This window comes from Chinchilla lanigera, unplaced genomic scaffold (genome assembly GCF_000276665.1).
Source record: "Chinchilla lanigera isolate Chin_1 unplaced genomic scaffold, ChiLan1.0 scaffold00018, whole genome shotgun sequence".
Taxonomy (NCBI): domain Eukaryota; kingdom Metazoa; phylum Chordata; class Mammalia; order Rodentia; family Chinchillidae; genus Chinchilla; species Chinchilla lanigera.
Window position 1 is genome coordinate 28,811,277 of NW_004955419.1, and position 8,055 is coordinate 28,819,331.

An 8,055-nucleotide genomic window follows, 5' to 3' on the forward strand; every position below is an offset into this window, starting at 1 on the left:
GCGCCCGCGCGGTCTGGCGGCGGCAGGTGCTGAGGCTGCAGCTGTGGGGCCGCCAGCTGCCGGCGCCGCGACCCCCGCCCCCGGGGAGGAGTCCCACACGCGGCCAACAAGGGCTGTGGAGGTCCCGGCCCGCCGCAGTAGGCGGTCCTGCTCCCACCCTCGCCCTGCCCCCTCCGGCCTTCTCTAGCTACCCACTGGGGCACGCAGCGTCCGCCGAGTTCCCAGGGGGACACTGAGGCCTGGAGAGGAAAGGGACTCCCCAAGGTCATCCAGAATCGCGGTAGCAGGGCCAAAGCTGTAACCCAAAACGACCCCCACCTTCTCTCCCCTGCAAGCGGATTATGTGCGACCCTGGCGGATGCAGAGGACTTTTACTCTCCCCTATCCCCGTCCCTAGCCCCCAGCCCCAAAGGACCCCAGGCCGAGGCACTCTGAACAACCTCTCGGATCTCGAAACTCTGCTCTAGGACGGGGCTTTCCTCATACCTCTTCAGCTTCCTTATTGGTCTCCTGAAGGGCTCTTTAGACCTGGAAGCCCTAAACTGCTGAGGTTCCCTGAGGCTCTGCGCTCAGGCCTCTCCCTGAGGCATTACATCCATTCCCTTCACTCCACTCCTACCACCTCCCTGTCCATCACAGCCAAAGGTATCGTCCTCATCAAGAACTCTTTCTCCATGCTGAAATATCTACTGAACACCTACTAGGCCCATGCTGTGTTAGACACTGGAGATACAACTTCCATAAAACTCAACCCTTGTCCTCAAGGAAGTACAGTCTAATGGGCTTTTAATATAGTGCAGCTCCAGGAGCAGTAGCACCGTCCCAAGGTACCCAGAGCACCATGCCAGGTGCCTGAGTGAAGGCCTCCTGGAGGGGGCAACCTCTAAACAGAAACCTGAAAAGCCACCTGGGGTTGACCAATGAAAGGGAAGAGTGTGGAGACAGCCTGCCACTTGGAGGCTACAGGAACAAAGACTTCAAGATGAGATGGATCCCACTAAGAGAGGGAGAGGAGGTGAGAGCCGAAAGGGAGAAGCTGGACAGTCAGAGGGACCAACTCCTGGTCAGGAAGTTGGTGCTCTGTTCTCAGTGCCAGTGGCCGGTTCATGACAGTTTTCAGGATGTAAGGGGTACCATCAGATTACTAGGTTAGACCATTCTGGGGATCAAATGGAGCACAGACAAATGTCCACCCATGGTAGGAGGGGCGCTGCAGCATTTTGGAGCCAACCTGGCCTGGATAAAGATGGATACTGGAGCACCTACCTCTTCTCTATTCTTCATTTCTCGATCCCAGCTTTTATGCAGAAACTCTCCTGAGTGCTCTATCTTTCAAAGGTCTCCTAAGTATCTGCCCCTAAAGCTTACATTTTCTCTTGATGCCCAGTCAGCCTGCTCCCACCCAGATCTATGGGCTGAGTGAACCCATGCTCCTTGAAGTTTGCTTCTCTCACTAGTCTCTGCTGTAGATATACCATACAAAGATCTGCATAGAGTAAGCACCATTAGGGGAAATGGACAAAAATGGAAGACTTTGAAGCCAACGGGAAAGTAAAGTAAGCTTTTAAAATAACTTTAGCTGGGCATAGCAACACATGTCTGTAATCCCAGCACTCTGGGAAGCTGAAGTATTAGAGCCCAGCCTGGACAACTCAGCAAATTAGCAAGACCCTGTCTCAAATAAAAAAGGGTTGGGGATGTAACTCAGTGTGGAGGTCTGGGATCCATCCCAAGTACTGCAATAAACACACACACACACACACACACACTCATACACTTTGCTTCACTATTCCTTACAACTGCACACAAATCTAGAATTTTCTAAAAATAAAATTTAATTTAAAAAGTGTGCTGTAGATAAAGATTAAAAACCAAAGTATGGTCTCTAATGCAGGATAAACACCAAAGAGTGCGTTTGTCCAAAAGGAAGATGAATGAAACCCTCTCGTCAGCAAGTACAAATCTTCCCTGTGGAAATTTGTCCTGTCCTTCTCAGTTTTCTAGCTGCCTATTCCAGAAGTATCTGCTTCTTCCAATGTTTTACGTACAGTATTTCTGTCTAGACAATGTCACCTTTGGTCCTAGGGACCCTACTCTCATTCTGACTGCTCTTCCTTCTGTGTCTACTTTGCCATTTTCTCCTTATCTGCCAACCTGGAGCACACTAAGATTCTTCACACTCACCCTTGGTCTCTTTCCTCCCCTCTCTCCCACCAGGCAATTCTATTGGATGTATGACTTCAGCCTAGACCTTTCTTCTGTGCTGCAAACTCGGATACACAACTGCTTTCGGACATCTCCTGAATATTCCTCTGGTACCCTAGTCTCAACAGAGCTCAAACCAAAGTCACATCTTTTGCCCAAGTTAAGTCTTCTGCATGGTTTCCCTGTCTTTCCTAGTGGTGACACCATCTTTCCCCAGACATTTAAGTTAGAAACCAAAGGGCTGTTTCAGACTCTTCCCTCTTCCTGGCCCCCACACCCTACTGTTCATCAAGTCTGGTCACCTCTGCTGCCTGGACATCTCTAATGCATGTCTCCTCCTCTTCATATGGCTGGCCTTGCTGTAGCTGGAGCCTTGCCATTTCTTACCAAGGTTAGTCTCACCTGTTGGCAACTCATCCTCACATGCTACCTATGGTCTTTTAAAACTACAAATCTGCCATCCATCCACTGATGAATGGATAAAAAAAGATTTTTTTTATACAATGGAGTACTGCTCAGCCATAAAGAAAGATAAACTTGAGACATTTCTAGCTAAATGGATGCACCTTGAGATCATACTCTTAAGTGAAATAAATTAGACATGCACGTGTAAATATTGCATCATTTCTGCGGTGTGAAAAACTGAAAGTGTAAATAAGAACCAAAATATATAATAGGTATTGTGAAATAGGAAGAAATTGTTCAAAGGGAAAGGGGATCTAGGTAAAGGGGAAGGGGTAAGCAAGGAAGAGAAAAAAATAAGAAAACAGGGATAAAATGGAAACAAAGCTTTGTTAATAAGGAGGGGAAGAGGGGTTGAAGGAAGGAGAGGCAAATGGGAAAAAAGAAGAATCAAGATATATCATATAGAGGTACAAATCCCCTATGATGAATGTGATCATTATGTATATCTAAACTGTGCCAATAAACTTAAATTTAAAGAAAAACGCAAATATGACAATCACTCGTCTGCTGAAAATACTTCCATTGTTCCTCCTTTACCTAGAGATAAACTTTTAATGCCTTAGCATTGCATTCCCACCTGTTACCCCTGCTGCCTCATCTCTACCTCACCCCATACCTGCACACCAAACACTATATTCCCCTGGCACACCATGCAATAAAAGATCTAGAGCACACTGCCAAAAAGTGTAGTCTGAGACCAAACCAACTGGGCTCAAATCACAGTGGTGTCACTTTTTAACCTGTGTAATTTAGGGAAAGTTTCATAATCTCTCAGTTCTAGCTTTCCACTTTTGCAAAGGGAGGATAATGAGAATACCTACAACCTACCAATGTTCTAAAAATTCAGGGTCTCTAGCGATGATAACTTCCTAGCCAGCACTATTCATAATGCTTATGGTTGTTACATGCACTGAAGATAGTTCTACTTGTTTTACAGAAAAAGAAACTGGGCTCCAAGAAGTAAAGTGACTTATTTAAGATCCCACAGCATTAAAGTGACTGCCCTGCGAGTCTTATGGGATTCTAAGTCCCACACCACTAATAACTTTGCACAACCTATTACAACCTCTGAAAGGCTTCCTCATTTCTGTATCTTTACCCTGACCTTCAAAATAAGCTCTTCTTCCTTTAAATTCTGGTCAAAAATATTTTCTTCTCCACAAGCTTCCCAGTCCCCCTCTGGGCCTCTGCTACACTTGGTATGTATGTATGTAGTATAAAGAAGGCACCCAGTATACCCATTACAATGGTTTGTTAACCTGTCTGTCTCCTTGAGACCTCTTTGAGAAAGAAAATATCTTATTTATTTTTGTCTTTCTAGAATTTCACAAATATATTTTGAATGAATGGATAAATCAAAAAATAAAATATACAGAAGCATCTCAAAAGAGTTTTACCCTAACAACTGTCATTTCAATATAGATCACTTTTAATCTCTGTTTGTGTCACTCTGAAGAGTCACTTTGGTCAAAGAATAGCACCAAATGATCCAATATTAATATGGAGTAAGATGCAGCAAGACTGAAATTTCTCATTTTGCTATTTGGTTGTGCCTTGTCCGTCTCAGATGTCTTTCCTTTTTTTAGTGACACTATATAATAATCTATAATGAGAAGCTGTGTTGCATCCTAATGAGACTTCCTGACTAAAACATCTGAGGTTTGAATTTATTTCCCACAAGTACCATTTCAGCTAAGTTTGCTTTCTCTGTGTCAATGAGTGTGTCATTTGTCATCTACTAAGTGCCTATACCTCCCTTTTATCTGTATTAATCTTTGCATTCAAATACTATTAAGAGCTAACTTAATAGTTGGCTTTTTCTATACAGTTTCCTTCTTAGAATGCCTAACTCTTCCAAATTGCACATCTATTATTCCCAAAATAGAATAGTTTACTGCTTCAAATTTCAGCTTTACTGTCTGCAGTGATTTAAGACAAGTTCTGCTCTTCCTCAGAATGATCAAATTCCATACGGTAGAAAGAAAGAAAGAAAAGAAAGAGAGAGAGAAAAAAAGGCTCTGATCCTACCATTTTGCACGGGCTGATGATTTTAAATTAGATGTTAGAAACATTTAAACTATATACCAGAATACAATTATATTGGCAATTTTAATACCTTCACATCAAATCAATGAGAAGCAGTGCCAAGTGAAAGAAAGCGCATAGTCTGGGAAACAGAATGAAAGGGAGTTTGGGTAGTGTTCTTCACTAGTCCTCTTACTCTAGGATTTCAGGAGAAAGGAGAAATGGAACACAGTGACCTTCTAGGTCTCTTTCAGATCTAAAATGACAGTGTTCCATAAAGGGTTGCCAAGTGATCAGTCATTCAATATTGTTGTGTGCCCACCATATACTTCAATCTTTTGAAGTGTAATGATTTTAATATAAATCCAGACTGGATAGGGAATACAATGGCTTGGCTAAGAGAGTGAACACACATAAACTGATTTTTTTTCAGTATTCGAGGTCTTCTTAAGTGCAGGGCTATAATTAAGAGGGTTTTATTGGGACTTTAGAGAGATAAGACTTGTGGACTGTTAAGAGTGTGGCAGGAAGACCATTGGAATAGCCCTTTTCAAGATCTATGCCCAAGTTTTAGATATTACTTCTCTCTGACTTGCCACATGGCAAGTCCACTTCTCTGGGCTATAGTTTATTCTTCTATAAAAAGAAAGAATGCTATCTGGTAAAAATGAAGATCTGTTGAGCTTTTCACCAAATGATTCTTTGAGATTAAGAAAGCTAAATCATTATCTAGTCACAAGAGAGGTGATACTGTGCTCTGCAAAAGAAACTGGGTGCTTATCATGAGGATTACATTATCCGTTGAGGACAAGGAAACTATTGCTGTATGGACAGAAATGATGACATATAAACAATATGTTCTTACTCCCTATATTCTAGGACACAGAAGCAGACATTCACAGGTTACTACTTAACAATTAGAAGAAACAGCCTGAGAACAGGGAATTTGGCTAGAAAATCCAGTATCTGTGGTGTCTTGGTTACTTTTTTCTCACTGCTGGGACAAAATACCTGACGCCCAAAATTAAGGAAGGAAAGGTTTATTTTGCTTCCACAGTTCGTGGAAGTTTCAATCCTTACTTGGGAGATCATAAGGCAGAGTGGCACGTGGCAGAAGGCTGCATCTCAGGATGGCAGCCACAGCTAAGCTGCAAGCACACACACCAGGGCGGAATGGGGGAGGAATGCTCCAAGCACTCTTTTCCTGTCCCTTACATATGCAAACTATCCACTCCGGGGTGGGTGCAGCTCTCACACCCATATTCAAACTCTAATAGCCTGCCCCAGGGCTGCAGGAGGCTTTGGGGGGACACACAGACATAACCATAACATGTGGTGAGTGGAAAGAGATCAGTCTTCTAATTTTCCCCAAACCTTGCCTCATCCCTTATCACAGTTATTCCCCCCAAAATGATCTATTTTTACAAATTTTATGGTAATGAAGTACTTAATGTTAAATTAACATTCATATCATCTGAGTCCCAAAAAAAGAGGAGAGAATACAACTTTTAAAAATATTCTAAGAAATAATTGCTAGAATTTCCCTAAAATTTGCAAAAGATGTAGCCTAGATTCATGAAGCTGATCAAACCTTAAATGATATAAACTCAATGAGTTGAAAATATGTCTCTATTCTGGACTGATTCCCTTAGCTCACCTATAAACCTTGTCTGCCTATTTTTTTCCTGTTCTTCTGATCCTTAATAAAATTGATAGTCTAATCTATTGCTAATGCTGTACACTTAATCACTCAGAAAACACAGGGAAAGGATTGGATATCTATAGAGTTGGGAGTGACTATCACAATTTAACAAATTTCAAGCTTGGGAAATTGAGGCAGGCGGATGAGGCCAGTCTGGACTACATAGCAAGCTCAAGACCAGCCTTACTACATAATGAAAACCTGTCTCAAAAAAATGTCAAGGACTTTGCATCTTTCATCAGATACATTTTAATCTCATTGCTCTGATGATAAATATTTTCAGTGTTTGGGAGACAGCATTGAATATATAGGAGTGGTTTTAGCACGTTTCACTGTTTCTTTTTCATCTCTTTGTAAAACTCTCCTTACCTCCGCTTTTGGGAGTTCAGCTTCTGTGAGGAACGCATGCCCTTGAGGTTGTGGCCAGTCTTGACAACTAGATTTGGTCTGATTCCCAAAGCTCAGGTCTGCTCTGAATTTTCTAAGTGACTGTAACTTAAATTTAAACATTTCAACTGCAGAAGTAAAAGTAGGAAGAATACAACTGAAAATTGATTTAATGATCTGAAACTATCTCACAATGCCAAGCTGAAGATACAAAGAAATAGAAATTGTGAATGAAAAGGTAAAAAAAAAAAGATGAAATATTTACAAGACATGCAAGTAACAAGAGTATAAAATGCAATAAAAACAAGATAGCAGAGCAGTAGCTTAAAAAAAGAAGAAAAATGTATGGACTTTAAGAAACTTGAATTATCAGATAAAAAGTTCATTGATTACAATATATCTAAGACTTCCAGTCCTGAACAAGATGGAGTGATGCCCTTTGTCCTGCTAAGTACGCTGAAAACACTACCATAATGTACAACAACATAAGAAGGTTCTGAATGCTGGACAAACAAGGAAAACAGCTAAAAACCTCAGGATTCAAGGAACAACACAGCAATAAATTCCCTTCTCTATATCCCAGACAGGGCACTAAGAAGTCAGCAACTAGGAAATGCCAATATACAAAAACCAAAAAGCAAGAAAAGAAAAGAAAATTTCAAGAAAAGCCTGATCTCTGTAGCCAAAAGGATAGGAAGGGCAGCCAACAAGACTGAAAACACTGTGACAATATCCACTACACCTTCCAGCCAAACATATGGGGACAACTGGCACATAACCCTTCCTCTTTAGCTCTCCTACCCCTGGCCAGTGGAGGCTAAGTGGAAGCTTTGATTTGCACTCCTGCCCTGCTGTAATAAACCATACCTCCCACACCACACTAGGGTGGTTTCAGTAGAAGCTAAGTGGAGAACTTGGGCCTCCCCTCTCACCCAGTGATAAGCCAATAGTTCCTCTTCTCGTACCAGTACACTATCACTTGAGACCTGCTAAAATAGAGATTCAGAGACCCAGAATTTGTAGGATAATATCTAGATGTCTGGGGTCTAATTTAAAAATCACTCATCATACTAAGAATCCAAAGAATTTTACCTTGAATAAGAAAAGACAATTGATAGATGTTAAAATGAACATGCTATAGGTATTAGAATTATATGGTGAGGTTTTTTGTTTTTTTTTTTTTAATTTTTTTTTATTTTAAGGATAAAAGGAGGGAAACATTAACAGACATACAACATTTTACAACATATCACAAGCACAATACAGACAAT

General features: G+C 41.5%; 1 protein-coding gene across 1 annotated transcript in view; it reads right to left on the reverse strand.

The window, feature by feature from the left end:
- Frmpd1 (FERM and PDZ domain containing 1) overlaps positions 1-8,055 on the reverse strand; it is a 171,210-nt gene that overhangs the window by 94,000 nt on the left and 69,155 nt on the right. The gene's annotated exons all lie outside the window — the stretch shown is intronic.